This window comes from Athene noctua, chromosome 2 (genome assembly GCF_965140245.1).
Source record: "Athene noctua chromosome 2, bAthNoc1.hap1.1, whole genome shotgun sequence".
NCBI classification, from domain to species: Eukaryota; Metazoa; Chordata; class Aves; order Strigiformes; family Strigidae; genus Athene; species Athene noctua.
This window is the reverse complement of record NC_134038.1, coordinates 94,569,541-94,588,282: the sequence shown is the minus strand read 5'-3', so window position 1 is coordinate 94,588,282 and position 18,742 is coordinate 94,569,541.

Here is an 18,742-nt window from a genome sequence, read left to right as displayed (position 1 = left end):
TGTTCACCACTTACTTCTGTAGTAGCTGATGGCATCCTGCATGTCATATAACCCTGAGTCCAATCAGGCAACCACGTATTAGAGAGGACTCCGTATCAGGTTTTAAGGCTTTAGTGCATACAAAAGGCTAAACTTTCTCCTCAGAGGTGATCAGGCAGCTCAGAGGGCAAAACTATAAATCCCCAATCATTATAGAGGTCGAGAAAATATGGATCTGGAATTATTAGGGATCATTAATAACTATTATTAAGATCCCTCAGAAAATATAGGTGCAAACAGATCTTCCCCAATCTACCGTGCTGCTGGTGAAGCATCCCTCCAACTCAGGTCTAGGGGAAGGTTGAGGGAAGGACAGACCACTCGCTCCAGCTCCTTCAGGCTGTGGCCTAGCGTGGTGTGATGGATGGAAGCAGAGGGCAGATGTCTCCTTTCACGGCACTTTACATGACCCTTTCCACCAGCCCCTAGGGCTAAGATGGAGGAAGCATCAGAGGAAACTCGCTCAGCAGCTGGTGTGTACTTGTGAGGAAGAAATGACATTTTGGAGCCAGGCATCTGGCGGCCTGGGATTTAAAAACACGAAGTGGTTATTGCAGGAAGTTCACAGGCACATGTCATATACAATGTGGAAAAGATGTCACAAGATTATCGATGAGGGTAGGTCATTAGCCAAGGGTGACATGTATTTTGGTGGATGATTGCCAACTGAAATGACCATCTGTGTCAAATGAAATGAAACTGGCCATCAGTACACTTGTCATCTAAAAAGAAAAAAATAAAAGAAGACAGACTTTATTTTCTGAACTGTCAGTTCAGCTGCAAAACCCTGAAAACCTGGGCTCACCACCAAGTAGATGGTGAGCACGCACTTAACTTGCAGCATTCAGGCCATCTCTACAAGGTTAGGAGAGCTATTGATGTGCTAAAAATTCAGAATAAAGCTAAAATGCTTCTGTTGGCAGTATGCTTGACAGTTGGCAGGATCAAAATCTCTCTGACTATTTTTAATATCTAATTCATGTCTATGGATGAACCCAGTTAAAAATTCGTTTTGCAAGGAAGAGAAATCTTTTCTTCTAAGTTTTCTCCTTAAAAAAATAATTGCTTTCAATGCAAAATATACCACCCCATTAAAAACAAAACAAAACAAAACAAACCAACAAAAAACCCCCCACAAAACCAAAACAACAAAGCAAAGCATTGTTTTAACAAAAGAAAAATCTGTTTTGGGGAGGTCTCTAATTTTCTTTGACAGAGGACTTAGTTTTATGATTGTTCTTAATGGAAAAAACATCGCCCACTTGCTCCTTTTTTGACTGAAATGATTTCAGCCATTTCTACCTGAAAATGCCTTTTTCTGTGGGGAATGAAACTGGAGGATGAGGTGTGCCAGCCTAGTCCCTTGAACCTTGTGCTGTTGTTTATTGTTTTGGCTAAGCAGTGGTGCTACAGAAAGGGAAAGACTGCATAGTTCATTTTTCCACCTGAAAGACAGGACTGCCTATTGTCTCTTGGCCTGAGGAGCTGTGCATGATGCTCTCTTGTCTCATGCAGTGAGGACTCCCCATCCTATTTCAGCCTGTTGAAATAACCACCTTTTTCTAGAGTGCTAGGATTAAAGCATCTTAATGAGTTTGCATACGTCAGCCAAACTTCCTTCAGTGACATTTAAACTAATGTAATTTATCTCACAGTTGCTGTGGACTAATGCACAGGATCACCTCCCATTGTTGGCCTTACGCCTGGTAATAGGCATTAAGTTGCTGCCATAGAATGCTGTGTCTGAGCCCTCAAGCCCTGGGGAAGCATCTCCAGCTGCTGCACTGAAGCCGGTGTGTTTCCCATCTTGTCCAATACTATCTTGCCAAGAGTGGCCAGGTTGAATACCTCTGTGGAAAAAAAAAAATGGCCAAAAACCTTAGATATGACACAGACCACCTCTCCTACAGATCTCATCCTATTCTACTGAAGTTTAAATCCTGAAACTTATAATTATCTTCAGATAATTCCTCCTGCATTTTTGAGGATTAAATTTTCTCAGTCCAGGTATATTTTTGATCCTGGAAATGTCTTCCTCATTAATATCTCCAGCCAAAAGAGAATATTCATGTGACACCCCTGAGAAATGCAAGCTATCTATCCTTGGCCACTAGCTAAGCCACTGTTTTGACACTGCTGGCTTTCCTCAGCCTTTCCAGGGGTTTACTGAAGTCTCAAGTTAGAGCTTAGCCCAAAATTTTAAAAAAGTGAACATCAATAGGCTGTTCAAATGGAAACTCTGCCAACCTAGGTCACACTGAAATCTTGATATTCTCCTATCTATCTTGAGTGAGTACATTTATTGACCCCTTTGATTACACTGACTTTGGAGGTCTATCATTTTGGTGGCCTGTGTGGGAAATTGATGTTCTGGTAACACAGATCTCATCAGTGGAAATTTCACTGAGGTCACACTCCCTATAGTAAATCAGATCCTGAATAACAACAAGCTTCCCACATCTGTAAGTATTTGCTCTGGGGCTAAAAGATTCCACACTTGGTGCAAACCCACAAGCAATTAGAAAAGTATAGGTAGCATTCCCACAAATATCAAGCGTCGGAGTTCATTTTGTGCCAGCTCTGAGAATGAAAGATTCTCTTCTGCAGAGTAGTGCAGCAGCAGCACGCCTTTTAACCTAGGAGGATTTAGGGAATGTGAGAATTGTGAGATTCATTCTCTAAAAATACTCAGAAATGTACTTCTGGGAGAGTACAGTGAAATATTTTCATATAATGTCCATGAATATTTTCTAAAATTGGATTCTGAATTATCACAACGAGTCAGACAAGATACCTAGCTCCTGGTGCCGATCCCATCTAGTCAGAGAACACAAATGTAGCACTCAACTAGTGTTGGTCCATGCAGTTTGAAATACAAATATACTTAAATGCTTGCAAGGCAATTAACAGAAAAATACCCCTGGGCTAGATGGGGGAGATTAATTTTCAATAAACTATTTGTATGATAAATGATTCATTAAAAATTAGTCTACACCATCCAATCACAAAGTGTTTCTTTTCAGGGAGGTAAGAAAAGAAGAGAAGGGGAATAATTTTCATTACAATTATGACAAAAAGATTTCGAATTATGAGGCACTGAAAAACTTTACATGCTTCTGTATGGTAAAAAATAGTCTCACCTTTTCCCCCTGCTCTTTCATAATTTAAAACTCACTTGCTTTTAAAAGTTCAAGCCTGTCATGTAGTTAATCCTCACTGAGAGGTAGTGTAGATGACATGTTTGAAAATAATTGGTTTTAGGAATGAGAATGTTATCAAGTGCTGAAATTCCCTGTCTTCTTTTAGTTACTCAACTCTTGAAAGTGGATTTAGTAAAACAAAGCTTTAACAAGTCCAGTTATAATTTGACTAGAAAATCAATTATTTTGGTTATTGTTAACTTTTGCTACTGATACCTATACAAACTTTCTATTATCTTAGTGACACAGAAACACCTCCCTCTGTTAAAAGAACCGTAAGACTGAAAACTCAAGCACTCAAAAGTCAAAAAAGCTGAGGAAAAGTTAGAAACTGTATCTTTATGTTAAAATACAGTCTTCAATTACATGGTGACACTTTGAAAAGAAGTGTTGTCTAAATACACCATTATTCAATATTATTCAAAGGATAATAAAATATGTAGCACACATGACAAAACACCAAACAGAAGATTATTTAATTTTCTCCTGGATGTTTCTAACACACTCTTACCTTAATACTTGAGAAGAGCTAAAGCAATGATACATTTATTTCCACAGCACTGCTGTGGAAATGTGGTAGAGGCAGTAAAGCCTTGCTTGAGATATCTAAAACTTCAGCATTCAAGTATTGTGTTAAAATTGTAGTTCACATCTTAGAAATGCAGTCCTGGAAGGGACCTCCTAGGTCATGCAATCCAGGGTCCTGCACTTGCAGGCAACGGCTCTGGAGGCTCCCTTTCATCAATTGCTCAAGCTTCACCTTAAAGCTAATTGGGTTATTTTGGCTTCATGGCACCCTGTGAAAGCCTGTGTGACGACCTCATCACTTTGATAGTAGAAAAAGCTTCTCATTTCCAATCTAGACTGACTCCCAGGCATTTTTTAAACCAGTTACTATCATTCTAAACTGACTTTAAGAAACTATTTTCCTTCTCTGAGGTATTTGCAGATAGCAATTCCAGTTTTTGTCAGCTTTTTCGTTGCTAGGCTAAACAAGACAAACTCAGTCTTCACTCAGAAGACAGCCAGTCCACTCCCTCTGTTTCCACTGGTGTCCCCGCCCTGCTCCTGTTCCAGTTGAAGTGCATTGCTCCTAAAATGGGGAAACGAGGTCTGGACCTGTGAACCTGTTATACGGCCATCTTCCAAAAAAATGTATTATGCTCAGTCTAAGATATAAAGAAATTAAAACAGGAGTATAGTGTGGAAAGGGTCAAGTAGCCTCGAAGTGTCAGGACCAATTTCACAGGTAACACAAGCAGTTCCAAAGGATGAAGCCCGAGTATGTGCTTGTGCTGAGGCTGGGCCACTGACCAGAGATTCACAGAGACATCCATTAGCTCAAGGAGCCAACTTTGACCCCGGCTGGGAAGGGATGAAGTCTCCCCTTTCCCTTTATGTTCTTGGTTCTTCTAAGTAAAGTCAAGGTGTCTGTGGATCTGGGGTGGGGAAGCTGCTGCAGTTGGGGCATTTTTCTATTGCCTACGTAGGTTTCCTGGCAGAGGAGATATACAGGATGACATTGTACGGCACAGGACATGAAAAATATCAGCTGGAGATAAAAAAGTGTTCCTAGATGTTACAGCCCTCTGGCTGGTCTTCTGTCTTTTTAGCATTATCCATACCTTGAGTCAGTTCTCCAAGTAAGTAAATGCTTTACACTCTCTAACCGTGTTTCTTTCCCTTTCTACACTGCTTTTGTAATGTTGTCAAAAAAAGCAGTCAAGCTTTGGGGATGTTGGGAAAGCAGGGTAACACAGGCACAGATGCATCTGCTGACACTATCTCTGTGAGGCCCCATCAGCTTTTACAGCTCAGACAATTATCACAAGTTTGGCTGATGCCAAAGCTTCTCTATTCATCATTTTCAGTATTTCAAATGAGAAATGCATCCAAGCAAACATAATATCCTCTAGGATATAGGTACGCAACAATCAAAAATCAGTGACTTATAGATAGCCAGGAAAGCAAACCTTTCCAGAGATGCTGCTATGCAGAACAGCACATAAACTCAGTTGAAATGTCTGACACATATAAAAGTTTCCAGGAAAGAGTCCTAGGCACTGATACAATTGCTATAGGCAAATCCCTTCTCTGAACATCTATTCATAAAAGTAGGTCCCCAGCTGCATGAATCATTGCCCCAGGAAGCAAAAGATGCATTGCAGAGATTTTGATCTGGATAGGCTGTTGATCACTCCCTCAGCATCATTCAGTACTGTTAAAAATGCCCTACTTCATCCTGGAGGTAGTGTATGAAAGAAAATCTGTGTCTATGATTTCCACATTAGCTGTTTATGAGTTTGAAACATATATAAATGCTCTTCTGTGTACATGTATGGGTATAAATATATATACAGGTCTTTGTATGTATGTGTGTATGTATACACACATAGACATATGTAGTATGCATTATAGACATGAGCCAAGTTTGTCATAAAACTTATATGTAACAATTAACAGGGGAACTACAAGGAACAACAGGACTCTATATTAGACTGAATAATGCCAAATACATGTTGCTAATGCCAGTGCTGACAGGTTGATGAAAATAAAGGTTTCTCAGTCACTGAACTGGACTTTCAAATATCTACCTGACTGTCTATCTAGATATGCACAAATTAAATAGGTCAACAAGTTACTTGCAAACTCTAATAGCTTTGACACGGCAAGCATGCACCTGACAAATGCCTAATCAGGATACTTGCTGATGGAAAACGTATATTTTGTAGTCAATTAGTGCAATGCAATGGTTTAGAAAGTGTACTGCGTATTTTCTGAATATATATGTATTCTATAAGGCATGATTCAGTGTTTGGGTTCTTTCTGTTGGACAGTTAGACCTCACTAGTAATTTTCTGACTAGCAATATAGCATGGTTCAACAATTTTGATGCTTGCTACACTGGCATCTGTGACAGTGAGCTGAGTCTCTAGCCAGACAGGTCAGAAGGAGAGGTAGGTCTTGGAGGAAAAGTCAGACATAGCCCTGCTCCCTGCGGGTGGGTGTTTGTAGGCCACTGCTCTAGCCCATACACTAGAACATACACATTGTTCTGCTGCTCATTACCCCAGAGATGCAGGTTATGGAGATAGGGGAGAGGGGCAGAAGGATTTCACTGTTCTTCTTCTGAGTTTCTTATCCCTGTTACCCACTGACCTCCCATACAGGATAGCAAAAGGAACAGGTAATGGTCATCTTCTTCTGCAAATAATGCAAGATGTATATTGTGCCTCAAAATCCATCAGGATAGACTTTGTGCCTCAGACAACAGATCTCCTACCATGGCATCTGAGGGTAGCCTCTCTGGCTGGAAAGGAAAGGAAATTTTCCTTTCTACAAGAGCAACCGCAGTATTTGTAGTTGGTGAAAGATGGGGTAAAGGACTGCCGATACCTGCAGATGGTTACATGAGTTATGGCACAGAGCAAAGTAATCAGAGATATGCAGAGCAGATTTTATTTTCCCATCTGTGAGATGCACATTGGGCTCCACATTCCTGTAAAAAAACCCATTAAAATCATCCACTATCTCTGGAAAATTGAAGAATGACAGCATGGGGAAAAGGGTGTTTCTTGTTGACAGGACTGTCTACTAAATAAGAACTAGCTGCAGTCAGTGTTACCTGTGTTAAACAAGAGTAGACGAGTGGACTATGTATGTGTTTGCATTCCCATGGTGAGGTGTAGGTCCTGGGCCCTGGTGACAAGGAAGGAAATGGGATTCTCCTATCCAGCTGTTCACTTATATCCTTCCAACTTCAGCCTAGCACCTGAGCCTGCCATGTCCCTAGGCCACTGTGCAGCTGAATATCTCATACCTGAGAGACATGCTGCTATTGTGGACACATTACAGTAATGGGGTAAAATCAAGCGTTTCACAAAATAACTGTGGTGCTTGGGCTTCTTACCATCCAACTATTTTACAAGTACCACTGTCATGTGCTAGAGCTGCTCTTCAAGGGCATAATTTTTCAGAAAATGCAGAGTAGAGTGCAAAGGTCTTATTGTCTCAAAGTAGGTGAACTCACCTTCCACAAACAAGTCCTCTGAAAAAAACCAGACCGCGTTACCTCAGATCCTCAAATAAAATTAACATTCTGTGGAAGCTCTGATAACTTTAGTCATGTAATGAGAAGCAGCACCTACATGTATAAGCACACACATACACACCAGCCACTCTGCGTAGGGGTATGTGTACACACGCGAATGTATGCACAGCTAGAGCGTACATCTATACGTTTGCATGCTATAGATAGCTACAACATCTACATGTAGTCTCATAGTTAAATGAGCAATTTTTAATACGCAGATGTAGGTGTGGATAGTATGTGTGTCTCCCTCCCACGGGCATGTGTGCCTCTCTTCGCACGTGTGCAGAGCCCATATCTGCATAAAAAGGCTAGAAGTCGGCATCAGCAGCATTCTGCTCTTCCTGAAGGCAGAGCTGATGTGTGTAATAGCTCCAACAGGAGCAGGAGCGGGCAGCTCGTCCCAGCAGTACATCGCAGTTTCCTAGGTAACTGAACTTGAAATAAGGTGATGTCTGGAACCGGGTTTTATCAAATCAATTTGCTAAAGGTGCATACATGGGGAAAAAACCCCACCATGTAGGATCCTGCTTACTGTAAGAGCCAACAATATACTACTCATTTATTTTGGTAATTGAAGAATTTGTTGTCTTTTAATGATCAGCAATGGCATTTTCCCATTGAAGCCATCTGTGCGGGCAGGGACGTGTAGAAAATATGTCTGTGCATGTTATGCATTATTTACACAAGGCCACAGCTATGTGCTTTGCAGACATGAATGAAGATGAAATGAAGAAAAGACAGACCCCTGCCCTGACGGTGTTGCACAATGAGCACAGGTCCCGCCTTGCCTGTTTCTGGTACCTCCCTTTACCCATGTGAGCACCCCAAGTAAAGCAGCCAGACTGATAACAGGCTGTTTCTTCCTTTGTCATAGACTTTCCAAACAGTGGTGGGCCACGTGACTGGGACAAGTCTACAAAAATATTTGTGTGCTTACCTAGAGTGTCTGGATGAATCTGACATCAGTGGAAAGGACAGCAATATCTGCAGGAAAATGAGATGTAGCTTCTCTGGGTATACCTCTGCCCAAGAAATCAAAATGAGATGAGGGCATGTGCCTACAGTGCGGAGCACATTTGCTTCTACTGTTGAATTACATCCATCATGCTCTTGGCTTGTGCTGGGTAGCACTTAATCTAGCAATATCCTAAGCCCTGTCTGAGTGTGGCATGGGCCAGGTAATGCAGGAAGCAATACTGAGTGTGTCACTTTGGTATGTCCTCCTGCACCATCTTCTAGCAGAATTTCTCTTCATGAAACCCTTTTGCTCTCATACTAGTCTTCAAATTACTCTGAATTCAGCATAATCCTGTTAAAAAAACCCCACTATTAGGAGCTGCTTTTTGTCTTTTTTTTTTTTTTTAATAGACAACTGTACTTGCTCATAGCAGCATCATGGCAGCAATCAACCTGGCTATTCTTACTGCAATGTAAGAGGGACTGAGTGGAGCAAGAGTGGTGGAGTCTTTTACTACCTGATTTTAGACTAAGGGAAATGGAGGTGAAGCTTCCACAAGCCTGTTGCCCAGAATAGGAACAAAATAACCCATCTAAACTTGACTTGCATGCAAATGTCCAGCCAGACCCACCTATTCACCAGGAAGCCAATGCTAAACTTTCTGACTCTGTGAGAGAGGATGCCATGCCCTTAGCAATCCTGGTCTAAGACCAGACATCCTGCCCATCCAGGTTCAAGCACCTGTCCTTGTAATCCTTGTGAGGAATGGGAGGCTCTACCTAATGGGTATGAATGCAGAGGATGTCAGACACAGTCCATCATTTCCTCAACTGATGGTCTTCCATAGCAACAGTATCAGACAAAACAGCAGTAGTCTGGGACCACATCTGCCCAGCCTACTGTGTCACCAAGCTGTGAACCACCTCCAGCCCATGCCCAGCATGCACAGGGGGTAAATAGGATGTCTTTTGCTGGATGGACATTGGGGAAAGTTTACCCTTTCCCTCCTTTTTCCCTCCTTTCCCTCCTTTCCCTCCTTTCCCTTTCCTCTCGTTTTCATTTTCCCCCAAAATTAACTTTCACAAGAACTGATGTATCCCATCAGCTGCAGACCCTGCTAACTCTGTGCATGTGAATGTCTCAACACCCTTTGTTGCAACAGCTGGGACATTTGGCTTCTACTAGTGCATGAAGTTTAAGGCCATCCAAAGGAGATATATTTTATCCTTCAGGTTATAACCTACCAACATGGGTAGCCAATAAAGAGCAGAGCAGCCCAGCACTCTTCAGGGTGGTCATACAGCAACCTGTGCTCCTCTGAAACCATCCTCTTCTTGCTGGTTGGGCGCTGACAGCAGCAGTAGGCACTACAGCCCCTCTCTGTAATGCGCAGGCTGCAAATAGCAAAAGCACAGGGACCTGTTCCAGGAAAGACAGCCTGATTCCATCCCAAATTCATCCTGAGAACAGTTAAGTGGTGCTGAGGAAAGAAGAAGAAAACCCAGACCCTTGTAGAAGGTATAAGTCTGAGGTGATTGTGGCCAGGTAAGGAGAGGACTTATTTTTTGAGGATGCCCCATACAGCAGTTGGGAAGAAGCAGTTTGTCCAACAGCCTCGAAACCCCCCACCCCACTCCAATCTGCCTGCTGATTCCATGCTGTCTGTAGCTCATCAGAAGCTGTCAGAGACTGCTAGTCTCCAGAGGTGGACTTCTCTTCTTTGCTGGGATGAGGCTGATCTGACATGGCCAGCTGTGCCTCTGCTGGCTCCAACCCAAAGGAGGCAGCTGTCTCCTTCCCCCTGGGCCTGGGGAAATAGCAAAAGCATTAAAGACATCACCTTTTATGGGCTGCAAAAGCAGATGCAGCACCCACTTAACCAGAAACTGCTAACCTGGTGGTGAAGCCTGCAGAGCCTAGTTTCAGAGCCCACGCATGTGCCTCAAACATGGGGCAGGGAAAAGGGGGCTGGGGGATGTGGCCTGCTCCATGGACATAGTTCATGCCACAGCCTGTGCCTTCTAACTTGTGGCCCCATTCAGGAGTGAGCCTGTTAGCCCTCACAGCCCACATGGTGCTTCTGGCCTTGGCAGCACCAGACAGCTCTGGGAATGTTTGTTACTATTATTAACACAGACAGGGTGTCTGTGCCCATCTGCAGCACTTCCCTTACCTCACCGGGGTGTCTTGAGGACAAGTACCTTAAAAGACTGAGTCAAATGGGGCATCAGAGTAATGGAGATCATAAGAGCGCTGGTTATAGCAGCAGAAGATGATGACACATCAGTGCCTATCTTTCCAACACATTTTGTTTAGTCTGGTGTTTCTAATACCTGTGACAGACCCATGTCTAGGACAAAGGCCCCCAAGGAGGCTGGTACGGCAGCACCAGGAATGCTTTGTGCTGTTGCTGCATTCAGAGGGACACTCTCAGGCTTTCAGTAATCTGAATATCCCACCTTGGTCTGAAGGCACTCTGCATTTAGCCTCTGCCTTTTCTTAGTGTGGCTGGTGGTGATTTGGGGTGCAGAGCAGTGCTGCAGTCTGGGCTTTGACAGCTGCAGGACAGAGGAACCTCCAGTGCATCCCAGAGCATGGCCTACCCTGCATCCCACACACCATGGGCCCCATAACTGCCTGACAAAGCAGTTCCCACATGCTGGCAGGCAAATTGCTGGCATGCTCTTATATGGAGTTCCTGGGTGCTCTGGGGGGCTTCCCCATCATGTCCACACGTTCAGTATCTCTACAGCCCTTGGGTCCAATAATAAGGACAGATGGTCTCAGGGCTTCCCTTAGCTTGCAGCATCCTCCAAAGCTACTCAACACTCCAGGGTGTAAGAATCCTTTAAAAGACAGGACACTATCTGAGTTTATCCTGTGGCAAAGCAGGCTGGAGCAGTTTAGCAATCTGCAGTCCCCATTAACAGAGATGCTATGTGATTTCCAAGGATGAATCCATGTTCCAACAGCTTCTTCCAAACTAAATTAGCTTTGGGATATATGATTGCAAAACCACAGCAATTAGCAGATGGCTCAGGATCAAGTCTGGGACCTGATGTGACCGCAGCCAAATGTGGAGGACGACTTCAGCTTCCAGTTTGGTACTGTGTCATCTTAATGCAAGTGGGGTTTTGGTTTTTCTTTTAACTGATGTTTAAACCAAAAAAGAAGGGATCTATTTTTATTTAGCAAGATACACAGAAGCGTTATCAGCAAAAATATTGCCTGCAGTGTAGAGATGTTACATTTCATTTCAGGCAAATGCTGCTAGGGCTGCCTGGGATGTGACAAAATATCTGACTGATTGTTCTCCAAGTGCTGCTCTGTAGCCCTTGGAAAATCAACACATTAAGTTTTCACTATAGGCAAACAATTAGGCATAGAACCGTTCAAATGAAATCAAAATAAAATCTGGAGAGAAAACTGCAGAACATTTGCTTGTCATTTTATCTCAGGAAGTTTCATTACCGCTGTGCTCAGCACCAGCATGACTGGCCTTGGGACAGTACATCTGGAGATGGTGTCCACAGGGCAAGGCTGAAATCCTAGAGAGGGTTCAGTGATGAGACTGAAAAACTGTTGACAGGTTGCTGAGTGCTTCTTAAGGTGGGATATTCTGTGCATCCACCTAGCCCACCTTGGGTACACATCCTGCGGCATATCGTAGGGTTCTCATCCCCTTCCCATCTCCCTTGGGGAGACAGATGAAGAGGCTTTCTACCCAGTCAGTTCACCTGGGCTTTTCTGGTGTAGAAGTAAAGCATAGAGAGTGGTGGCAGTGGCAGGCTGTGTGCACCTCCATGTAAAATCAGGTCACAGCCTAGGCACTCACCCAGAATCAAGAGTTAGAGAGTGCTAATGGGTCTCCTAGTTCACCCATGGCTTCAGGGCTCAAGGGAGTTAGTTAATAGATGAAAAAGCTATTTAGTGATGCTCAGAGTCCCATGCCCAGGGAACAGAGTTAGAATAACAGTGTGCATAGCCAGCATACCAACATGAAATAAGTCAGACAGTCAGGAGTCAAAACAAGATAAATAAGCAGTAACATATATTTAATAGGGAAGGAACAACTTACTGAGGGCAGTGGTGGATTCTCCCATTACATTCTCCCTCTAAGAACAAGTTGGGCAGTTTCTCTTGAAATAAGTGCTCTAGTTCAATCACAGCTGTTGCTCTGAAGTAGGAATTAGTTCAGTGAAGTCCTGAGGTCTGTGCTATGGGAGAAGCCTGACTGAATTACCATAATGGTCTCTTCTGGCCTTAAAAGTGGGTGGATCACTACGTTGTCCTTTCCCTTTCATCCAGCCTCATATTTCACTTTTGATTCTTTTCAAGTCACTTTATGGCACTCATATGAAATATCTGAGTACCTCACAAGCTATGAATCACTTCTGATTCAGACTCCCTTAATGGAGTCTGCCATTCCTTTCTCTCAGAACCAAAGCCCTGAACACGCAAGTCCCAACTTGCACAAAAACTCTCAGTTGTAGCTAAGGAGAAAACCTCAGCTTGTGCCATCTGCTTCTCCTGTACCATCACCCCATCAGTGTGCCTCCAAATCAGCACATCTAACACTGTGTTTCCCCTTCTAAGAAGAAATTTCATAACAAACTGAACAACATGTTTGTCTATGGTTTTTAATTGGGCAGTGTCTCTTCCTGCCTCTTTTCACAACCTGTTGGCCTGATCAGAGACTTTCCAGATGCCCATTTACCTCAGACAGGAATCAGAGAGGGAATGCAGTTCTGCACTTTCTTTGCTTATCTTTGCAAGTCTGGAGATCACCTTAATGGGTCATCTATTCCAGCTACCATCTCCTCACAAAATCTGTCCTAGTGCTTCACTGTCACCAACATTACTTTATTCTTTTGTCTAATATTAGTATCTCTTGCTGAAATTTATGGTTGCGACTTCTTGTCCTATCCACTACAGAGCTGACAAATAGATTACGTGATGAAGAACTGATAAAGTACAGGCTAGAGAAGTGGACAGTCAGATGAACAGAAAACTGTCTGAACTGCCAGGCTCAAAGTATTGCAAAGAGTGACATGAAGTACAACTGGAGGCCAGTCACCAGGGGCCAATGTCAGGGCCTGTATTGTTTAACACTTTCATTAATCACCTTGATGCTGGGCTCAAGAGTACCCTCAGCAAGTCTGCATATGACACAAAACTGAAAGAAGCGGTTAATACACCAGAAGGTCATGCTGCCATCCAGAGGGACCTCAACAGGCTGGAGAAATAGGCAGACAGGAATCTCATGAAATTCAACAAAAGGAACAGCAAAATCCTGCCCCTTGGAAGTAATAACCCCTTGCCCCAGTAGAGGCTGGGGGTTGACTGGATGGAAAGCAGCTATGCAGAAAAGGACCTGGGGGACCCGGTGGACACCAGGTTTGACCTTGAGCCAGCAATGTGACTTTCATAAAAGAAAGCCAAAACCCTTGTGATCTGCATTAGGAAAAGCAATGGCAGCAGGTTGAGGGAGGTGATACTTCACCTCTGCTCAGCCCTGGTGAGACATATCTGGAGTGCTCCGTCCAGGTCCGGGCTTCCCAGTAAAAGAGAGATGCTCCATCTTGGAGGAAGTCCAGTGACGGACCACAAAGATGATTAAGGGATGGGAGCATCTGACATATGAGGACAGGCTGAGACAGATGGGCCCATTCAACCTGGAGAAGAGAAAACTCAGAGGGATCTTCTCCATGTGTATAAATACCTGATGGGAAGGAGTAAAGATGACAGAGCCAGACTCTTCTCAGTTGTGCTTAGCGACACGACAAGAAGAAATGGGAACAAACTGAAACACAGGGAATTCCATTTAAATATAAAACCTTTCTAAGGGTGGTTGAACATTAACAGAGGTTTCCCGGAGAGGCTATGGTGACTTCATCATTGGAGATATTAAAAACCCAACAGGACATGGCTCTGAGCAACCTGCTTTAGTTGACCATACTCATAAAAGGTGTTTGGATTAGATGATCTCCAGAGGTCCTTGACAATCTCAGTGGTTCTATGACTGTATTTCCTTCCCCTCACTGTAGCCTTTTACATTCTTGATGGCAATTATCATATACCCCCCTCAATTCCAGTTAGTTCAATATTTCTTCAGAAGACATACCTCACTGTGGGCTCCTGGACCTTCTTCAGTCAGTCTTTCCTTTTCTTAAAGTGCAGTGTCCCACACAGGACACAGCACTCTAGCTGGACCTGAATGACAACAGTAAGTTTCAGAGTTAGCAGGCCACAGAGAGAATCAGGTGAGCAGACAGATGTGAAAGAGAGAGAAAAAAAAGCCAACAAGCAGACAACAGTTGCTATTTACCCACTGAGTGCCAGCAGACAGTTTAAAATGTTCTGTTCTAGATATTGTAGCTGAGATATCTTCAGAAATTTTCTAAAACTTTAGATTATACGCGTTTGGGAAAGCATGTGTTTGGTTTGGCCTCCTCCACACCTTTTATATGAAATTAATTGTTGGGGGGGTTTTTAAACAAGGGATTGAGTATCAGCCTTGTCTTTCCATATCCATTCTGTGCCATCCACTCCCTTGAAACCCCTAGTAGGAGTTGGCATCCCTGCCACCTCACCTGAGACCCAATTCCCCCCATATGCCCAGCAGAGGACTAGCTTTTCAGAGGGCAGATGATGCTGGTGAGCTCCCCTGCACTGTGCCTGCGAGCTTGGCAGGGGGTGGACTCCTCCTGGTATTCCAGAAGCCAGGATGGGAGCCAAGAACCAGGAGCAAGAGCAGCCAAAACAATCAACTTCAATGTGCTGTACTCTAAAAAATATGAGCATGTGTCAAAGTAGGAAGGCTCACAACAAGGGGCTGTCTCGGGCTGTCTTGTTTATGGTTTCATTCCTCACCCCGCCTCCTTTTCCTTCATCTCCGTTGCCAAACGCAGCTACATAGCCCATTTCAAAATACAGCAGAAATTGAGGGAAGAAAAAATTCTTAAAGTCATACAAATACGAATTTATACCTTGTAAAGGTGGCCACTCTCTTAATACCCTGTCAGCCTATTATACACTGACAGTTTGCACCCCTGCAGAGCACACACCAGATGGGGAAAGGAGGGAAGAAGTTGTGCTTTCCCTTGGCTAATAGCTTTATTCTGAAAACCTAAGGAGGTTGCTTTGAGCTGCTTGATGGTTTCTGCCTGTTGTATTACTAAAGGAAAGACGGTGAACAGGACAAAAAAAATATTAGGCTGACAAACTGCAAAATGAAGTGATAAACTGGGAGAAAGCAAGAGAGGGTGCTACTGGCAGAAGATGTCAATAACCGGTGACCCCCAAGCACCCCAAGGTATTTACCTGTGAATAAACCTGTGCCATTTCAGTATAGTCCAAAATCCTACTGGACTATTTAACCCAAAGAAGGTTTTCAAACCTTTTACCCTGCTTGGGCGATATCCCTTCAAACCAAAGAGGCCATTCCCTGAGCCAAGCTGCAGCAAAGTCACTGTCTTTTTTTTTTTTTTTTTTTTTCCACACAAAGAAACAAAACCAGCTATCTCATTGTTTGAAAACGATTCAGCAATTTGTTTGCAAAATTAGGAAGGGGGGAAACCTTAACTGAAATCTGATACGTGTACTCTGATATTGCATGTATCTTTATTATGTGGTTGGTTTCAGCTGCAGTTTTTCTCTCTGTGTTTATTCTGAATGTAAATATCTGCATGTAGTACCAATGTGTAATTGTATAACACAAGAACATAAGATCTAAACACAATGTAGATGTAGGAATCACAAGAAAATGTGTCATTATTATGAGTGAAGCACAATAACAAAATCAGAATTTAAACCCGTCTTCTTGTCCCAAGTATGAAAAGAATTCAATTTTAAAACTTTTTTTCCCCTCTCTGATCTTGCAGGCTTATGAGCGAGCATGAAGACATCTGCTAATCTTGCATTAGAAGGGCTCTTAGCCTCTTAGCTCTTTATCTGTTTGTCTGGTGACAGTTATGGTACTTCAAGGGGGCAGGGGGTTGGCAGCACTCACTGCTGGGGATCTGAGGTGCTGGTAGAGACCTTTTGAGGTTTGTCCTGCAGAGCAGACCAACAGTTCCTTTTGATTTACGCTTTAGTGGACATTTATGGACATTTACTTTCTGGTTCAAGTTTCCATTGCACTCCACGAAGCAGAAGATCACAGGGACCAACTCTGGTGTCCTGGAACGATCCAGAGCCCCATGTTACAAGGATTATCACTGTGCTCTGCCTGCTGCAGAGGACAGGATCACTTCCTTGGCTTCTCCTCTAGGTGAGATAATACCTGTAGAGGAGTAGGTGACACCCCGAATCTTCAGTTTCCCTGAGAGCACTGGTGTTGCTGCAGCTATTTTTTTTTTTCCTACTAAATTTTCCCAGCTTTATTGAGATCTGAACTCTGAGAGTTGATGATGAATATAAGTCTGTCCTCCTTGCTTGCCTTCCATTTTTACAGATTGCAGGCTAGGTACTCCTGAATTAGGGTATCTATTTCCAGAATAGCAACAATGGATTTCAATCTCTGATGTATTTAATGAGAAAATATAAATTAATAGTCCTTCTTCACAGAAGATCTATGCTAAATCCACGTGGGATCCTTAAGAACTGCATAGTCAAAATAATTGACCGGCTGTACAGCTGTAATAAACACGATTTAATCTAGGAATATCGGGATGGTCTAAAATTTAAAAAAAGCACAAAAATCACATGACAAAAGGGTTTAATGTGTCCTCAGCAGACCTGGCTATGCCAAATTTAATTAAAGAGTTCTATCTGTGTCAATAAATTATTATCCAAGGTAAAATAAAAGTCATTCAATTTGTTAAAATTCAATTTTATTTAGGTGCACAATTAGTGGGTTTATCCTATTGCAAAATAATTCAGCCAAGAATCAATTTTAGCACCAACAGAGTACAACTGAGTATATAAACAGTCTTCCAATACTAACTGCATACAACCATGGACAGGATGTTTTATATAAATGGCATATTTCTCTTTCACATACACAGACAAATAGGTATTTCTGTAACCGTTTCCTAAAAATCATTAGCTGAATGCTACTGTAATACTACTAAAACTAATAACAGTATTTTCTTACAGAAATTGCTGAAGGCAGCTTCAGGAATGAGACAAGTAAAAAAAAAAACAACCCACAGCATTCATAATCTTGTCTGTCTGCATGTCTGTTTTTTTAAAGGTTATGCCTTAGTTCTATGTTTGTTTTGTACCATTTTCTAGTAAAATATGGATGAACTCAGATCAAGAAAGTGGTACCAAGAACAAGTTTAAAGGACTCTTGCAAGAAAGCTCTCTACCATCTCATTGCTGCGGCAAGGATGAAAATAATTTCTAATGCTGCCAACTATACCAGGATGCCTGCTAACCCATTGGTAGGAGAAGCCTAGTTGTGGAGGATGGGCAAGATGTGCTCGTGCATATTTTATCTAGAAGGTCTTGATAAACTCACCAAAAAGTGAATTGCAGCCTGAAAAGATAATTGCTATCATTGGGAAATTGTCACATCGCCTAAACTGAGACACCCAGTAGGTAATTAAGGTAGTAGCTGCCTAATGTGTCTGGACTGGCAAATCGGGTCACTCCTCATTTTGTCCGACTCCACTGATTACACATCCTGTATGCATGTTAGCTCCCTTTGGGAGTGAACATCCAAGAGGAAACTCAGGCACCTTGAGAGGACAGCATCTCCCAGGGTCTGCAAAAAGGGCACTTGGAAAGCAAGAAATGTGGCTGCCTCCAAAGGACACTCCTTCAACTCTGTCTCAGAAGACTTTGCACTCTAAACCTCTCTTCTTAGGTTGAGGGAACGGCCTACCCTTCCTGTTACAAAAGGCCTTTCTCTGAAGGCTGGAAGAAAAGCCGTGTCATTAATATATGTATTTTGAAGAGAGAAAACACTATGCATATGTATGTGAGTGAACACGTGTATGAACAAACGTGTGTGTTTTTAATGTTTCAGCGGCTATGCAGGAAGGCTGTAGTCAGTTCAGAGCCTGCTAATGGTCAGGAATTAGCCCCTCCGCACCTATTTTCCCCAGTATCTCTGCCTGCTGCCATCTGTAAAGACAATATACCTAGCAACAGCTTTAAGAGGCCAGTTCACTACAGAGTACATCAGGACCCACAGCTTTAGGAAGAAGAATGATGTTTGTAGGTATCACATTCTCTTTCACTGTGGTTATTAGCTCCTGCAGTAGAAGGAGGACTGGTGATAGGATTTGGGTTTATGGTAAGGATTTATTCTACTGCTCAGTTTCCTTCTGGATTCTAGAGAGACCCCAGAATTAGGCAGAAAGATGGTGTCAGGGATCAGTTCCTTCTTTTCATTTTCACTGTGGTCCTTTTGCTACAGTTAAGGATACAGTCAGGATTGGAATTAGGGTGAGGACAGTGACACTTTCTAGAAGTCAGTCTATTCTGGAGGGCACAAAATGC